Source organism: Polypterus senegalus, chromosome 5 (assembly GCF_016835505.1).
Source record: "Polypterus senegalus isolate Bchr_013 chromosome 5, ASM1683550v1, whole genome shotgun sequence".
Lineage (NCBI taxonomy): Eukaryota > Metazoa > Chordata > Cladistia > Polypteriformes > Polypteridae > Polypterus > Polypterus senegalus.
The window spans coordinates 19902204-19922143 of NC_053158.1; positions in this window are offsets into that span (position 1 = coordinate 19902204).

Genomic DNA, 19940 nt, shown 5'->3' on the forward strand with positions numbered 1-19940 from the left:
CCGGTCCCAAAGACGTCACTTCCGGTTCTGGCATGGATGACATCATTTCCTCTTCTAGCCCTTAAAACCACCATCTTACCTCCACTTAATCAGTTCTGTTTTGGACTCAGTCTTGCAAACAACTCACTTTTTCCAACCTTTTGCAGCCAGTATCATATTATATGGGTGGCTGCCCCAAACCTTTGTGACCCTGGATCACAAGGCAATTACACATAAATACACATAAACCCTAAACACACTCTAGGCCCAATTGAGCATGGCCACTTCACCAAACCTGCATGTCTTTGGACATTGTCTCTCTTGTGCCCTATGTCTTTGGACTGTAGGAGGAAACCAGAGCACTTGAAAACTCCATACAGGGAGTCTCTGGTCTCCTTACTGTGGGGCAGCAGTGCTACCACTGCACCACCATACTGCCCTGTTATTACACTGAATAGATTACAAATGCAAGCTTTTGAGGCAGTTAAGGCCCCTTTATCAGGCAAGGTGTCAAGGTGTCAGACACCTTGCCTGATGAAGGGGCCTTAGCTGCCTCGAAAGCTTGCATTTGTAATCTCTTTAGTTAGCCAATAAAAGGTGCCATTTCACCTTACTTTCTCCTGTATCAATCTATGGCTAACACGGTACAGCACTCTACTGCTACTGTTATTACACTGTGAGAAATATAAAATGTCAATGAAAAAATATTCTGCAATAACAAGAGAGTATATAATACAACATCCATTTATTCATTCACTTTCCAAGAGCATTTATTACATTTTGAGCCAATGCCACTCTGGGCTGGATGCCAGTCTGTTGTAGGGCACACACATGAGCACATTCATACTCAATCATGCAGGTCCAGTTCAGAATCACCAATTAAGCTGAAATGCTTGTCTGTGGAATGTTCCAGAAAATCACAGAACTCAAAGAAAACACATAAAATATTCTCCCAGTATTTTCACTTTGCTTATCTACCTCTATCTCCTTCTCTCTCCTAGACGATTCAAAAGCCATTTTCTGAGTTGACGTAAGTCGTTTGGCTGGCTGCACACAAATTTTGTGAATTTTAGAGCGGATGTTTTTATGGCTAGATGCTCTTCCTGATGCCAATCTTCTTTAGGCGCCTTCTTAAATTGTAATTCTCGTCTTAGAACGTTTGTCTTGCAATACAAGTTAAACTGAAAATGTAAAAAAAAATACAGATAAGTCTTGTGGAAGGTTGTTGACACATGCAGCTCTCATGATTGTCTCCACATGTTATCAACACAGAATTAGTTCAAACTAACAATTGTGGGAACCAGGCCGGACACAGACAGGCAGACATTGTTTTGTCACCCAACACATGTTTATTTACAGTAATATGTACAGTGAGAGCACACACAACCCAGTGCTGCAGCATCAATCACCCTCAAAGTCCAGGCCTTCTCTCTCAATGTCTTTCTTCAGGTCTGCCTCCACTCCTCTCCTCCCAAGCTCTGTCTTTCTCCTCTCCCAACTCCAGCCATCGAATGGAGGGAGGCGGCCCCTTTTATTCACACCCGGACGAGCTCAAGGTACCTCCCGATAAGCCTCCGCCAGCACTCCACAGTGTGGCGGAAGTACCGGCCGCGCACCCGGAAGCACTCCGGGTGTCCCTGGTCTTCTTGCCCCCCAGCACGGTGTGGCAGAAGTGCTGAGGGCCAGGGCTTCTCAGGATTCTGGGCGCCCCCTGCCGGTGGCCATGGGCCCCTACAGGGTTGAGCTTCCAAGCTCCGTACCCGTGGTCCCCAAAGCCACCAGGGTGGTCGCCCGCTTGCAGTCGGGAGGAGGCGTAAGCCCTCCTCCGGTCCTTCTGGGAGTCCCGGCTGGGTACCACCCCCAGCCGCTCGCCACACTGTTGAGATTTTTATCAGCATAGAAACAACCCTTTTTGAAGAGATTTGTTTGAACTTATGGCCTGTGTAAAACTGGTGCATGTACATCAGTAAAGCTTCTGTGGTAATGCTGTGGCAATGCCAGTTTTTAAAAGCTGCAGTTTCTGGACTAATAATTTTAAGCGCTCACTTTTTGCAACTCTTCAGATTCTATCCCACTATTTACAGTGCCTTCAGAAAGTATTTATATCTTATAACTTTACCCACATTTTGTTGAGGTGCCGCCTTATGCTAAAACCATTTAAAAGTATTTTTCCCTTATCAAAAAACTTTCAATATCATAGAAAAGGATTTTAGAAATGCTTGCAAATACATTAAAAATAAAATATCACACGGACGCAAGTATTCAGACACTTTGCCATGACACATGGCATTTGTCTTAAGTGCCTCCTAGTCTACTGATCATCATTTAGATTATTTGAAGTCCACCTGAGGTCAATTCAATGGATTGCACATGATAAGGAAAAGCAAACAGTAGTCTAAAGAAGTTGACAAAGTGTTTCAGAGCAAAAACCAAGCCAAGAGTTCGAAGGAATTGCCTGCAGAGCTTACAGATAGTGTCCTGTCAAGTTACAGATCCGGAGAAGGTTACAGAAAATGTCTGCAGCATTGAAGGTTCCCAAGAGTACAGTGACTTCAATATTTCTTACCTGGAATGAGTTTGGAAAAACCATAACTCTTCCTAAAGATGGCTATCTGGCCAAACTTAGCAACCATAGGAGAAGGGTCTTGGTAAGAGAGCTGACCCAAAACCTGATGGTCACTCTGGGTGTGCTCCACTGAAACTGTGTGATGATGGGAGAAACTTTCAGAAAAACAAACATCAGTGCAACAGTCCGATAATCCTGACAGAGTGGTCAGACCACACGTGAAAGCCTGTTTGGAGTTTGCAAAAAAGGCATTTAAAGGACCCTCATACTATGAGGAACACATTTCTCTGGTCTGGTGAAACCAAGATCGAGCTTTTCATTGTCATTTCTTAGTATCATGCCTGAAGGGAACAAAGCACTGCTTTTCACCTGCACAGTACCACTCCAATGGTGTGGGCAGCGTCATGCTGTGGGGTTGTTTTTCAGTTTGCCGGATTGGGAAACTAGAAAGGATTATGGGAAACCTGAACAGAGTAAAGTACAAGATATCCTTAATCAATCCTGGTGAGTTTTATTGGGCTGAATGGCCTGTTCTTGTCTAGATTGTCCTAATGTTCTAATTCAAAAACATGCTCCTGAGTGCTCTGGACCACTGGGCTGTACGGGACAATGACCCTAAGCACAAAGCATACCCAACACTGGAAAGGCTTAGGGTTAATTCTGTGAATGTTTTTAACACTAGAATTACCAGAGCCTACGAAAAAACTTGTACATCCGTCCCACCTTAATCACTTCTTAAAACCGTTCACAGCTCTCTACCAGCGTCTTTTGTCATCTAAATGTGCTGATAAACTCAGGCTGCAAGCAGCCAGCAATTCCATCTCCCCACCAACTTAGAATGTGCAGAAACTTCTCCCAGCTCATGCCTTGATTGATTTTCTGGGAGTGAAGTGGAGTTTTAGAGAAATAATAGATTGTTGTTTGGAATACACGCATTTCATGTCTGTTCCATTTCTACAGTAATCTGTGTAAACACATTGTTAAAACAGAAACTTTTTTTATATTCTAGTAGTAGATGACAAAATGTAGGCATAAACTATATAATGTATGAAGTCTGAAGTCCAAATATCAAAGAAACACTTTCAAAAAAGGTACAAATATAACACAACAATTGCGCTTTTATTCAAAAATATAACTGCAGAAAAAAAAAGCCGCCTTAACATGCAACATTGATACCTGATTGTTATGACTGCTTCTGTGGCGTGATAGAATCAGCTACTGACTGGGAATCAAAAGGTTGTGAGTTGATTTCTGTCTGTAACAGCCGGTGTAATTTATGATACTTGTAAAGGTTAGCTTTGTTTTGTTTTTTTTTAGTCAGTTTTATTATCTCAGCCGCGTGCATGAACCCAAACACACCCCAGCCCCGCATCTGACACTGCTGTTTTTACATAGAGGCGCTGTAACAGAGGTAAACTCAGCTCCCTTCTACATCGGAGCAAGAATACACATACCATTGTTTGCACACTAAAGTGTCAGCAGGCACTTTTAGTGGCATTACACACACTACTTGTGACTTTAGGCTTTAGGAAGTTATTAAATAAATAAAGGTAAATCGAATCATAAAATCATTTCTTCAAAACGTCACATATATTTGTCTCTTTTTTTAAAATGTGTGTTGATCACCGCCAGCATGTTCTTGCACGCACTGAATAAGAGACAAATATACAGTCTGACTGAGAGAATAAGACTGAAAAAAAGCAAACATTTAGAAATGCCATACTTTTACAGCTGATCTGACGCTGTTCGTTTTCAAATAATATTGCACTGGTGCAACAATGTTTTCTGATTGGTACTATTCAGGTCATAAAATGATTTCTTCAAAATGTCACATGTATTTGTCTCCTTTTTATTCCGCTGCTGCACTGACATTGTGCACCAGGTGGCCAGTTGCTTGTACTATCACAAGCTTTTTTAAAATGTGCGTTGATCACCGCCAGCATGTTGTATGTAGCAGACAGCAACTGGCCACCTGCACGTTCTTGCGCGCACTGAATAAGCTCCTGATCTGACTCTAAGTAATAGCGCCATCATAAATTCAAACCCGATCTGACGCTGTTCGTTTTCAAATAATATTGCATTAGTGAGATCATGTTTCAACATATATTGTCTCTTTCTTTTAGGTGTGTAATAGAAACCACAGCATAGAGAGAAGTGTGTACAACACTTCTTACAGGAAAAGGCGATGGAAAAAGAAAAGATGATGCAGCATCAACAAGCTTCAGTTCTTTATTTACCTTTAGTTACCTTTATTTATTTACTCACTTCCTACAGCGTAAAGGCACAAGTAAAATGCAGAGCTTCCCATTTACTTAACACAAAGTACAGCGATGGCAAAAGTGCGATGTACATTCTTGCTCCAATGCTAGATCTACAGTGTATCACGATACATTCTCTTACCAATGGTAGCAAAATGAAGTGTCTGCATGCACTTTTTGTGCAATTACATTGTATTTTTTGAGTCCCTCAAACACAGGAACATATGTTGGTGTACAAGTACAACAAAACAAGTGCACTTTTATTCTAGACTATAATTGAAGAAAAAATAAAGCAAGTTACAGTAGGCAGTTAATACGACAGCTTGCGTGGTGCAATGCTAAGAACTGCTGATTTCGATCCGTGCTATATAAAATCATCACATTCAAATATTAACAGTTCCCACACACCCTTCCTACATTCACGACATGTGTACTTGTTGCAGTGTACACAGCTCTCTGTGTCAAAGGTTAAAAATAAATAAATAATTAAATTTTCTCCCCAGCTGGGAATCAAACCCAGATCTCTTGAGGTACACCAAGTCTGCTGCACTCTAAGTGCCGAAATCTTACCAGTACGCCACGGAAGCTGTTGTAAGACTCTTGAACTTTTATGAAAGTGTTTATTTGAAATTTGGCTTTCAGGCTTCACACATTTTATAGTTTATGCCTACATTTTGTAACATTTATTAGTAAAATATGAAAAAGTTTCTGTGTTTACACAGATTTCTGTAGAAACGGAACACACATGAGATGCGTGTGTTCCAAATAACAATCTATTATTTCCACTCTAAAACTCCACTTCACTCCCAGCTAATCGAGGCGTGATCTGGGAGAAGTTCGTTTACGTTCCAAGTCAGTGGGGGGATGCAATAGCCGGCTGCTTGCAGTTTGTTTTAATCGGCACATTTACAGGACAAAGGAGGCTGGCGGAGAGGTGAAAACGGTTTTAAGAAGCGATTTAAGATGGGACGGATCTACGAGTTTTTTCGTAGACTCTGGTAATTCTAGTGTTAAGAGGTTCAGCCAGAGCACAGACATGAACATAACTGAACATCTCTGGAGTGACCTGAAAGTAGCTGGCATGTGGTGAAACAAGTTTTGGGTCCTTGGCGGTCTGTGTTCTTTAAGTAAAAACAGTGTGCCTCTGGTTAGTGGTTGCAGGTGCGTGCTGTTAAAAACCATACTGTTTTGGGATTTTCAGTGGGGTGGTGAACTAATTGTTTGTAATTTGCAGTTGTGATCAGTTTTGCTGTTCCGATTTAACACTCCACAGGTCGTTAGGCAGAGCATCTATGCCTACAAAGCAATAAGAGGATAGATGGTGGAAAAGAAAAAAATAAGAAAAGGAAAAAAAAATCAAGAGAGAAGGTTCATAGAGCAGAGATCGGGAGCATGAGCTGGTGCAGAGGAAAGCAGACATAGTGGTCGGAATTTGCCCCTCAGGGAGCAAGAAGATGGCACTCTTGCTCCTGCTGGTTGTTCAGGGAACAGGAGCAGCCAAAGGGTTTCAAGGATCATGCTAAAAACACCAAATGATTTGGGTGGGACAGTGGAGCTATATGTGGGCATACCAGCAGGTGATGGGTGGAGGTGGCTGGGACATGCCAGTGTCTTTACTTCTACGGAGCAATACTGGATGTTGGGTGAGCAGGATGGAGAGAAATGAAGAAAGGCACTCAGGTTTGCAGGAGGGAAGAAAAATAGTCAAATTTTAACTTTGCACTTTTAGTCTTAAATTTAACCAGAGGGTGAACTATTTATTTATTGATTGATTTATCTCTAGCTTGTCTTTATTATGGACTATGTATTGGCATTATTTATGATGAAGATATGGCACTGCACTTTATTTGTTTGACATGATTGTTAAAGAAATCTGCATAACAACACACTGGTATGTGTCCTCATTGCACTACTCCATCTCAGGACATGAGTATTGATGTCCGGGTTTAAGGAGGTAATGCCAGCTCCGGGCATCCTGGGCATCACATGGCTGAAAACCTCCCAATCCAGGTTTGCAAAGCTTGTTGTCTCAAACCTAAATGAGATTCCTGACTGGAATCGCTGCCATGGGGGCTTCAGCAAACTACTGAATAAAGAGTCTGAATACTGTGATATTTCAGTTTTTCATTTTTAACAAATCTATAAACATTTCTAAAATTCTATTTTCGCTTTGTCATTCTGGGGTATTGATAAGAGAAGAATGTCAGAAATTCCCCAAATCCAGGTGTGTGAAGCTTGTCACATGAAACCGAGTAGACCCAGGCTGGAATTGCTGCCACAGGGGTTTCAACTAAGTACTGACCAAAGGGTCTGAATAATTGTGTCATTTGTTTATTTTTAACAAATCTGCAAAAATTTCTTAAATTCTGTTTTTTTTTTCATTCTGAGGTATTGAGTGCTGTTTGGTAGGGGAAAAATGATTTAAAATAATTTTAGATTGATAGGAAACACACTATATAATAGATAGATAGATAGATAGATAGATAGATAGATAGATAGATAGATAGATAGATAGATGGCAAGGAACCCTTCCCCGCCAGGACACCTGGAGGAAGGATGGACTGGGAGAGCGGCACTCTTCTTCCCTGGGCACCTGGATGGTCCTTGAACCCTGGAGGACAGCGCTTCTGGTACACCAAGAAGTGCTGACGGACCAGGGATGGTGTACACCTGGAGTGCTTCCGGGTGCAAGAGCAGTATTTCCAACTGGGGAGTTCTGCCAGAAGGTCGTTATCGTGCACCTGGAGCACATCGGGAGCAAGATAAAAGGGGCCGCCTCACTCCAATAGGGGAGCCGGAGTTGGGTGGAAGAGGATGGAGCTGGCAAGAGAGGAGTGGAGGCGGCCAAAAGGAGCAAGGACTGAGCAAACATTATAAATATTGTAAATAGGGAAAATAAAATGTTTATGTGTTTTGGACATTCTGGTGTTGTGTCTGTCTGTGGCCGGGCTATTCTTTACAATAGATAGATAGATAGATAGATAGATAGATAGATAGATAGATAGATAGATAGATAGACAGATAGACAGACAGATAGACAGATAGATAGATAGATAGATCTTTATTTGTCCCCAGGGGGAAAATTGAAGCACTTTAAACAAATAAATGCATAAATAGGTAGATAAACAATTAAATATATACACACACACACTATACCAGAATGACTAAAAAGGAACGTTAAAAAGAAATAAAAACATCTGACCTTGCAGACCCAGTCCCATTGAGGCATTATGCCATCGTAGCATTTTTTAACACACTTCTGCTGAATAATTTCTGTCCACACTTCTGTCCTCCCTGGCCATTGGACCATACTTTATTCTTTGTTAATTAGCATTGACACATTTTTATATGTTTTTCTTTCATTTTTTCTTTCTTCATCTTGTAAAGCACTTTGAGCTACATCATTTGTATGAAAACATACTATAGAAATAAATGTTATTGTAATTTGTTGGCTGAAATCCCTCAATGTTGCTGTGTCACAGAAGGGATGTTCAGTTTTGTTCATAATGGCACTTAGTTTTGTTTTCATTCTCTCCTCTTCTACGACCTCCAGGGTGTCCACAGTGTGTCTTATAACTGAGCCTGTCCTTTTAGATATCTTGTTGATTCGGTGGGCCTGCAACATAACAAATGAGAAGAAAATAAAAAGATCTGAATCCATTCTCAAGGCCCTGTAATTGCTCCATCAGCATTACTTGTATTCAATATTTTGATTCATCTCACGTCATGCCGTGTGAATTGATGTGATGAGGTACTCCCTGTGAGAGGTGCTATATAAATTCCTGCTATGCATTCTAACAAGCAGTGAGTTTATTCCATTAAGAACAAATATTGCAAGATAGAAGAGGACGGAAACCCGAGAGTTAACTTGTTCTGCTTCTGTCTTTAAATGACTATCCAAGGCATTTTTTTTAAGTTGTTGGAGTGTCTGTTAGATGACGTTCGACAGGCCAATTTCACTTTAACTACATGAAGGAGCTGACTCACACGCTGCAGGGACTCCTTTGAAACCAAAATGCACAAATGCTTTTTCTTATTACATAATAGCACAGGACAGACATTTATTTGTCCTTCTGGTTTTTAGATTCCAGTTACTTTAAATATAATAATAATAATGTATTTCATAGAGCTATGTGTTGTATAATTTAAGTGCTATGTTCAGTGACAGGTTTTACACTTTTTTTTTACTTTCTGAGTGATTAAAGATCCAGTTTCTGTTTGCATTTTAAAAATGCCCATGTCCATGTTGTTTCTCCAAAAAAAAAATGAACCCATAAATATTGCTGACAGAGAGGTCAGAAGGTAATATCAGTCCCTTGGCAGCACATCCGATCAATCAGAGCTCTCACCAACAAAATCAAGTAAGGTTAAGAGAAAAGGTTTGGGGAGTAAGAGGCTAAAATAGGAAGCAGGACAGGAAACCAAGTAGAAATTAAAGGTTACAGAAAGAACAAAATATGTCTAAACTATTCGGCCTTATCTTAAAAGCTTATATATCAAATGCCTTATAATTTTTTATGCATCCAAACACTGTAAAAAATTTCAGTTTACGAGTGCTGCTTCATACAGTATATTATATACAAACCCAGAATACTGTACACATTTATAAATGTAGTATAATGAAAACCAAAATATATAATAAACTGATAGAACTAACATTGTTAGATTTTGTCTATTTTAATCAGTTTGAAACTGCTTTTGTTCATGGGTGTTTAAATCCAACTGTGTTTTTATGTGTATTCATTATATAATTAGTGTAAAAGCCAAATCCTTTAAGCTAATGTTAATGGTAAATGTAACTTAGTTTTTGCTAAGTTTGAACTTGAATATAATGTAGCTTTTAACATAGATAATGGAAGATTCCGTTCCACCCCCTACAAGTTAAAGGTGATGGAATGTTCTTAATGTTATCTCTGAGTGACAATAGTATAGCTTTTAGATAGAAGCTGGACAGTTACAGAGAAACAAGAACTGTTAGTCAGATGGCATTAAGGGCAATTAGTTTTCTGACTGTTCTCTTATTCACAGCATATATATACTTTAACCTACTGAAACCTTAAGCAATGTAACCTATTCTGCCTCAAGCAGAATGATTCTGGGGATTCTGCACTCCTCATGCTCTTACACCTTTAATGAAGCTTTTGACATAGTGGACCATAACATCCTTATTCCCTGTCTTTACCAAGGTTGGCATTCAACGTAATGCTCTTGCTTGGTCCAGGTCATATTTTCAGAGAACTCCTCAATCATAGGCTGCATTAATAATGGAGACGAGTCGGAGTACAGGAAGGTTGTGGAGGTCTTTGTGTTGTGGTGCAGGGATATCAACCTTAACAACTCAACATCAGCAAGACTTAAGAACTGGTGGTGGACTTCTGGTGTACCAATAAGCCTCTGAAACCCATCACCATTCAAGGTGAGGATGTGGAAGTGGTGCAGAGCTACAAGTACTTCTGGGTCACATAAACAGTAAACTGGACTGGCCTGACAACATAATGCTGCTAGACAAGAAGGGTCAGAACAGACTGTACTTCCTGAGGACACTCAGGTCTTTGTATGTATGCAGCAGACTACTGGAAATGTTCTACAAGTCCATAGTAGCCAATGTGGTGTTTTACACTACAGTCTCCTGGAGAAGCAACCTAAGCTCCAAAGAAGCACAATGCCTGAACAAACTTATCAGGAAAACCTGTCCCATCATTGGGTGAACCCTGGGCACACTGGAAGCTGTTGTGGAAAAGACGATGGTGGCAAACTTGGAGGCGCTGTCTTGGAGCACTTTTAGCCACAGGCTTAATCTACTATGGTGTGTGTTTCGCTTGGGATTAATAACGCTTATCAAATGTAATCTTAACTAAAATCCACATCAAAGGGTCTGAATATTTAAAAGAATGAGAGATTTCAGTTTTTTATTTATAATAAGTCTGTTTTCACTTTGTCATGACGGGTCAAATTGATGGGCAGAAAAGGAAATGTATCCATTTTAAAATTAAATCTACAACACAATAATGTGTAAAGAAAGTACAGGAGTCTAAAAACGTTCTGAATCAACAGTGTATGGAGCTAGCGGTGCCAATTAAAATTAAGATTTTTTTCATCACTCTTCACGTTATTCTCTATTTATGCCTAAACTTATATATAAGCCGTTTAAATAATAGTGAGTAGTAATTTTCTTGTTCTCTCCTGGGAGTAAATATGAATATGATGTAAAATAATATTTTGACATGTCCATCCAAACTACACTGAGTTTAACTGAAATTACTAGCTTAAATATTATGTTTTTATTTAAATAATGTCTTCTATAAACCTGAATTAATTAAATGTTACTTCACCCTTCTTTATATCTTTAATTGTGACCTTCAATTTGCATCATATTTTGACATGTGGCAGTAAATTACATATATTTCATTGATTCATAGTGCATAAGTCAAAGCACATTGTTAAATATATTGGATTATATCTTCACTATTAAATTAATATATTAAACATCTTCTGCAAAAAAGTAATTTTATTAGAAGATTATATATAATGTACCCATTTATTCTACTAAAGGCTCTTTATGATAATGTGGAATTTAAAAAAAAGAACTTAAATCAAAAGTCCTAATGTCCAACTATGAATCATTTAAATCAATGAAAGCTGTATTCATTATTGTTCAGAACATTTCAAATTTATAATATAAGAGATGTCTGACCTGACTTGGAGATAACATTAAGATTCGCCGTGTACTCTTTACCTCTCCCATTACATTTTTTAAAACTCCTAATTTATATCTTTCTTTTTCAGTGTGAGCATATACAGCATATATCTTTTAAAGAAGCTAATAAATGCTCTGTCACCATTTTATTTTTGAAAATCTGCACTAATTGCCTAAACTACACAGCACTGATAACTTTCCTTATTTGCAAAGTTCTGTCTCTGCTGTATTAATTTAGTTGCCCTCAGCAAAAATTATTGCTAAACTCTACAATTAACAAGCTGATAAACTCTGAACATCCAACATATACTGTTTGTCAAATTTCCCTTGGGAAAAAGTAAAGTTCTATCTATCTATCTTGAAATTAACACATATTTCTTCCTTAAATATTCCCTTTCTTTGTTGCAGAAAATAAAGGTTTATTCAAAGAAATATCTGTTGATAAATAAACATTTGAAGTTCAGTGTCTTAGCTGTTTCTTGTCTTATGTTGTTTCTTTCTTGAGTCCCACAATGCTTCTGCTTCCATGTCTCTTATTTGTTTAAAGAGGTATCTCTAGTGTGATGGACGGCCGGGGTGCCCAAAGAATAAAAGAATGGGGAAAGGCAGCTACTTGTGGACACTGCCTACCCCAAAATGCTAGATGGCAGCTCCGGTGCCCAGGATTCCCACAAGGCACTAGGGGACATGGAGTCCAACAACACAGCCCTGCTAGGTACCATGGGTGCTGCCAGAGGACGCTGCAAGAGGACTGGAGGAGTCATGCCTCATCCATAGCCCAAAGTACTTCCAAGCTGAAGAGAAAAGCAAGTTCTCCATCCGACCTGGAAGTGCTAACAAGTCACGTGGACGGCAGGGCAGAAGCACTTCTGAGTCAAGGACTATATAAAGGACTGCTGTGAACCCAGCAAGCGAGCCACAGTTGGGTGGTAGTAGACAATGCTTGCTGGGAGGGGTGGAGGAGATATACTGTATATAGAGAGAGAAATTATGTTGATTATTGTCTTTATTTGCCTGTTTATTGTGGCTGTGGTGCTTTGGGCCCTGTTTTCCAGAAGACAAAGTATTTAAATATTTCTTGGTGCTTTTAACCTGTGTTCTGTGCGTCTGTCTGTTGGGTTAAAAGGGGCAACAGTGCCACCTTAGAGTTCACACTAGTTAAATAGCTGCCAGACCTAACCCATTGGGTTTTCCGCTACTGAAAGAAGTGAGGAAGTGGATAACCTCTCAGCAGTAACAGGGACTACTAAGGAGGTGCTGATAAATTAGGAAATTTTAGAGAGAGAAATGCTGCTTAGATTAAATAGGCTGAAATCTAACAAATCACCAGGAATATGTAACATTTACCCTCAAGTGCTCAAGGAGGTTAGTGAGCACATATTGTCATATCTGGGTTACTCAGTTGCACAAATCACAGCCAGGAGAGGACTTAGCAACCAAATCTTTTTATTTTGGCACTTGTTGAAACATCACTCAAGCGTTATTTAATATCTCAGCCTTTATTCAAATATTCAGCAAAGCAGACAACTCCCTAATCATCTTTGTTTCTTGAGTTTAAAAGAACTCATTGCAGTATTCCTTCAGATGACTCCGTTAGGCCCGGGGCTGGGTCAGATGCAGAGGATAGAAAAAGAACAGAAAAACAGTTGAGTAAAGACTCGTAGCACTGAGTAACAAGTGCTTTATGGGGTATGGCAGCAGATGGTCTAGGCATTTGGCAATCCGAGGCTGTGTTTCTTTTGCATTAGAGCGCTGTATAAAAGAGTTTTTTTTCCCAATCCCAAACCCATCCAAGTTATGGGGCTCAAAGCAAATGATCACATTATATAAAACCTTGACGCATATTTTTATGAAGAGGCTGTGCACTGGGAAAAGACTGGAAGTACTATAAACTGGCAAATACTACCCCATTATATAAAAAGGGTTATCAGGAAGATATAAATAATTCTATGCCAATAAGATTAATGTGCATCACAGATAACTTAAAGGAAGGAATTATTAAGGAGACATTTGATAAACACATGGCAAGAACAGGAGTTTTACTAAACAGTTAACACGGGTCCATAAGAGGGAAAATGTGTTTAACTAACATGCTGGAATTCTATGAAGCAACAAAAGGACGCATTTGCATTTACTTATTTGGCTGACGCCTTTATCCAAGGCAACTTATAATATTTATGATACAATTGATAGCATTTTATTTTCATTTTCCAATTGGAGCGCAGGCAGGCCAAGTGACTTGCTCAGGGTCACACAGTGTCAGTAGTGAGATTTAAACCCACAACCTAAGGACCTGAAGTCCAAATCCTTGACCATTACACCACACCACCTACCACATGACAAGAGTGGTGCTATGATGTTACTTATCTTGACATGCAGAAAGCATTTCATAAGGTCTCACATAAGAGGTTAGGCATCACACTAAAAGAAGTGGTAGTTTAGGGTGTAGTTTGTAGATGGGTACAATTTGGATACAATACAGGAAGCAGAGGGTGATGCTGTGAGGAACCTTATCAGAATTGGGTGGGTGATGTTAAGAGTGGTGTCTCTCAGCAGTCAGTGCTACGGTCGTTGTTATTTTTAATATATATAAATGATCTGGATAGAAATATGAACAACAAGCTTGTTAAGTCAACAGATGATACCAAGTTAGGTAAATTGGTAAGTAATCTACAATACACTGAATCATTACAGAGGGATTTGGCAGCATACAGGCATGGGCAGATTTATTACAGATGAAACTGAATATAAATAAATGTAAATATTACATGTATTAAATAAAAATGTTAGATTTGAATACACAATGGGAGGTATGAAACTTTAAAGTACATCTAATGAGAAGGACTTATGAGATCAACTTCCAGAAAGTGTTCAGAAGCCTTTAAGAAAATTAAGAGAATGCCAGGTTATATACCGCCCTGACGTGTGGAGTACAAGTCCAAGGAGGTTATGCTAAAGTCTTATGACCCACTGGTGAGGCCTCATCTGGCATATTGCATGCAGTTTTGGTGTTGATAATACAAAAACAACATGGAAGAGCTAGCTGAAGTCCAGAGAAGAATGACTATGCTGATTGCAGGACTAAGAGTTGTAAGCTGATCAGAGAGGTTGAAGAAGTTGAACCTTTTCAGTTTAAGCAAACTGGGCAAGATTGAAGTGTTCAAAATTATGAAAAGAGTTAGTCTAGTGGATCCCGGTTGATAAAGTCTTCAATAAGAGCACAGGGACATGGTTGGACACCTGTTAGAGGCAGACTTTGTAAGATTATTAAAACATTAATCTTCACACAAAGAAATGCAGACACATGAAATAACCTAAAAATTAATGTGGAGAAGAGCAAGATTTACGGACCTTCAAATATCGACCTGATGTTAAATTTGGACAATCTAGGTGAATAGGATGAACAACCTTGTTTGGCTGAATGGTCTGGTCTTGTCACAAATTGTGTAATGTTCTAATGTTCACATAGTGTTGTTCACGTCTATGTTGGTGTCATTGGACTGGGAGAAGCGGCAATATTACCGTGTTCTTGACTATCTGCAAGGTCATTCTAATTCGTCTCAACTGCAGCATTTAATATTTTTTAACAGCTCTTATTTGAATCATCTTTTTTTTTTTTAAGCCAAAAATTTAAAATATAGTGTCTTCTTTTTCTCTCACTTTTTAAATTTTTCTTTTAGCTTCACCAATGGGCTTTCATTTCAATGACCATCTACTTAGACCTTTATGTCTCTGGAAGTACATTAACACATGAAAGGTATGATCTCCTAAATGTGACCTGCTCTGGCCTTTCCAAATCATGTCCAATCAACTGAATTTACCACAGGTGGAATCCAATTAAGCTGCAGAAACATCTCCAGGATGATCAGGGGAAACAGGATGCACCTGAGCTCAATTTTGAGTTTCATTGCAAAGGCTGTGAATACTTATGTACATGTGATTTCTCGTTTTTTTTTATTTTTAATAAATTTTCAAAAACCTCAAGTAAACTTTTTTCTCATTGTCATTATGGGGTGTTGTGTGTAGAATTCTGAGGAAAAAAATGAATTTAATCCATTTTGGAATAAGGCTGTAACATAACAAAATGTGGAAAAAGTGATGCCCTATGAATACTTTCCGGATGCACTGTATTTTTCTTTTATGTCAGTTTTTATTCAGGTCTGATTGTATAGGTTTATTATCCTGAGGACCAAATTAGGGTAGATGTGTGTGCTAGAGCATGGGCTATTGTGACAGTAAAAACATGGATGTTTCCCTTCTCAAGGCATTTGTTTTCTTGGAATTACTAAGGTTGCTTTAAGGCAGGGTAGGAGGCTGCACATTCAATTCACAATACAATACAATTCAATACAATTTATTTTTTGTATAGCCCAAAATTTTGACAGCCCCCCAGCCTTGACCCTCTAAGAAGACAAGGAAAAACTCCCAAAAAAACCCTTTTAGGAAAAAAAATGGAACAAACCTTGGGAACGGCATTTCAGAGAGAGAGGCCCCTTTCCAGGTAGGTTGGGCGTGCAGTGGATGTCAAAAAAGGGCATAAAGACAATACAATACAATACACAGAGCAGAACAATATAAGAACATAGCAGAATTCAACAGTAGATGATATTACATAATATGATTTGGATTTGTTCAGACCTTAATGATAGGTCATTTCTGTCAGTCATTATCCAACCCTCTATATCCTAACAGGGTCATGGGGATCTGCTGTAGCCAATCCCAGCCAACACAGGGCGCAAGCCAAGAACAAATCACTGGCTCCCAGTTAAGTTTAGGGCAGATTTCAAAATCCTCCTTTTAACATATAAAGCATTAAATGGCCAAGGTCCGGCTTACTTGTCTGAACTTATCATGACTTACAAACCTGAGCGCACATTAAGATCTCAAGATGCCGGTCTGCTTAGGATTCCAAGGATTAATAAAATAACAGTGGGAGGTCGAGCTTTAAGTTACAGGGCCCCTAAACTGTGGAATGGTCTTCCTGCTTCCATAAGAGATGCCCCTTCAGTCTCAGCCTTTAAATCCGGCTGAAGACTCACTACTTCAGTTTAGCATATCCTGACTAGAGCTGCTGATTAACTGTACAGACTGCATCTCTGTTGTTAGTCATTAGCACTATAACATAAGTAACATGATAATTATATTTGAATACTAACCCTCACCTATTCTGTTTCTTTTCTCGGTACCCAAATGTGGCAATTGGTGCCACGGCCCACCTGCCAAGTTGTTTGCCTGCCTATGGTAAAGTCATCCCTGATGGAGGATCACAGGAATCGTGGGAAAGAGGGGTCCTTTCATCGGAGCAACCTTTCAGCCGTGGCATGGCCAAATGGGGAGGCAGCTAGATGGATGAGGTCTCCAGGACTCTAAAAATATCCAAACCTAATTATGTCATATCATCTACTGTTAAACCGTACTTCTAAAATTTTTATTATTATGCTGTCTTAAGGAATTGTTCTGTTCTGTGTATTGTATTGTATTGACCCCCTACTTTTGACACCCACTGCACGCCCAACCTACCTGGAAAGGGGAATCTCTTTGAACTGCCTTTCCCGAGGTTTCTTCCATTTTTCTCTACAAGGTTTTTATTGGGAGTTTTTCCTGGCTGGGGGGCTGTCAAAAAGCAGGGCCTGTTAAAGCCCATTGCGGCACTTCCTGTGTGATTTTGGGCTATACAAAAATAAACTGTATTGTATTGTATTGTATTGTATTTTATTGTATTGTATTGTATTGTATTGTAAATCCTGGGCAGGGCGCACACACACACACACACACACCCACACACCAAGGACACACTAGGGACAATTTAGGATCACCAATGCACCTAACCTGTATGTCTTTGGACCGTGGGAGGAAACCAGAGTACCAGAGGAAACCCACGCAGGGAAGACCCGGAAAGCGAACTAAGGGCCACCTTACTGCGCAGCATCAGCGCTATCACTGCACCACCGTGCTGCCCTCATTTCTGTTTTTGTATTATTATTTTTCATTTATTTTTTTGTCATTTTGCAATTCTGCAACTGCACCTTGAGTACTGTGTGCAGTTTTGGTCTCCACCAGAAGAAGTCGAGAAGACAGGGACTGTGCTGATCCTTGGACAGCAGGGGACGACATATGAGGATTAAATGAGTTGAACCTTTTCAGTTTAAGCAAAAGGAGGTTAACAGGTGACATGATTAAAATGTTTAAAATTAGGAAAGGAATTTGTACAGAGGATTGAGATTGTTACATTAAAGTGAGTTCAACTACAACACAAGGACACAGTTGAAAACTTGTTAAGGGTAAATTCTGGAGAAACTTTGGAATAAGTGAGCAAATAGTGTGGTAGACAGCAGGACTTTAGAGACATTCAAAACACAACTTGATATTAATTTGGACGATGGGGTTGGTGAACTTTGTTGGGTTGAGTGGCCTGTTCTCATCAAAGTTTTTCTAATGATCTAATATTTAATATTATCAGCCCTCTCAAGTTTGTCTTCTTGAAGCCTCCAAACCCTTGGGCCTCTGCTTGCTGTGCCTGGTGTTCGGATGTCAGGGTCTGCTTGGTGTGGCACTTTGAGCCCTGCTCCCATTGCTGCATACGGGTATTAGTCAAGGTGTGTGACACATATAACATGTAGGAAATGAAAGGCCCTCTCTCAGTGTGGCATTAATGAGTGGCAAACCCACCATGGAATACTAATCACCTTTTTAATTACTTTTAAATTGACATATTCACTGTATCATGGGTAGCATCAGAGGTTAAATGTTTTCTGCAAATTGACAATTAGGTCTAATTAGGGCCAGATATGGCTCAGGTGGCCATGATGCATGCACACAAATGTGTGGGGGAAGCGAGATGAGCAGCTTTCAGGTCACCAGAGCAAGCAAGTGTGTTCTGTTGGCTGTATACCTAATTAATTGATTCATTTAATGATTACATCTTGCTTGATACTGCAAAAGGTTCCACTTTATATCATAAAGAATTTGTTTAAAAGAAAAGGACCCTGCAGTTCCTATATGGCATTATACAAATCAGTCCTTGTAGCTGTGCTTACCCAAAATTAGCAAAATTCTGCAGCTCCAGCTTGTAAATGGGATTCAGCAAAAGCCTGATGTGTCAAAATGATCTGGCAGACAAAATACCTTTGTTTTTAAAAGTTTTAGATAAAACAGTTCACACAAAAAAGAAAAAAATAAAACAGCAAAAATTAGAAAAGGTCTTGTTTAAGAGGAGTTCTGTTCAAAGCTTATAAATCTTGTTTCATTTCTAATCATCACACAATCACTTCTAAATGTTTCTGTATGCCTATCACATTTCTATGTCGAAAATGGGTCTTTTATGTCCTTGTGCACTGGGCCCTATTTTAAACAACAACTGACTCAATTATCACATTGTATCTTAGTTATAGCAAGAAAGTTCTATCTCTTACTAACTTACAGGGGGAAATTGTCTATGACTATGAAAGAAATGTATATTCTGTTCAAATTAAGCAAACAATAATATGGGTTTAACTCAAAGCTTTAATTTTCTAAGATTGGCTCTAACAGTCCTAAAAAGACGAAATGATTGTAAAGAAAGACTCTGCTACATGTGTACAATACAGTACAACTTATTTTTTGTATAGCGCTCTTCAGTGAGTGCAGGCGCAGGGTGTTGTGAACAATTCTGTTAAAACACAAGTATAGATTAAACTAATTACTAAGTACAGAAGTTGTTCACATATAAATGCAGACAAAAACACACAGAGAACAAGGTAGACACTGATTAAACTTAAATGGAAACCAAACATAAAAATGTTAGGTTTGAATACACAATGGGCGGTCGGAAAATCGAGAGTACACCTTATGAGAAGGATTTAGGAGTCATAGTGGACTGTAAGCTATCGACATCATGACAATGTTCAGAAGCCATTCAGAAGGCAAAGAGAATGTTAGGTTATATAGCACCTTGATGTGTGGAGTGCAAGTCACAGAAGGTTCTGCTCAACCTTTATAATGCACTGGTGAGGCCTCATCTGGAGTACTTTGTGCAGTTTTCGTCTCCGGGCTACAAAAAGGACATAGCTGCGCTAGAAAAGGTCCAGAGAAGAGCGACTAGGCTGATTCCAGGGCTACAGGAGATGAGTTATGAGGAAAGATTAAAAGAGCTGAGCTTTTACAGTTTAAGCAAATGAAGATTAACTCTTTTAGGGCGGATGTCGACTTTTGTCGACAGGAGGGGTTGAGTGCGAATGATTGACTCCGATGATTCCAGCACTCCTTTAACCAAGATGACATTTCCATATGCAGGAGAGCAGCCTGGCCACATCAAGTGCCACATCCAGATACAGAGAAGAGAAACAGAACAGAGGAGGGTTAGCAATGGCTTAAAAATACTGTGATGCTTATAACAATGTCAGTATGCAAAATTTGATTCTCTATATCCATAAAGTGCAGCCTTTGTTTGCTTGTTTGTTCT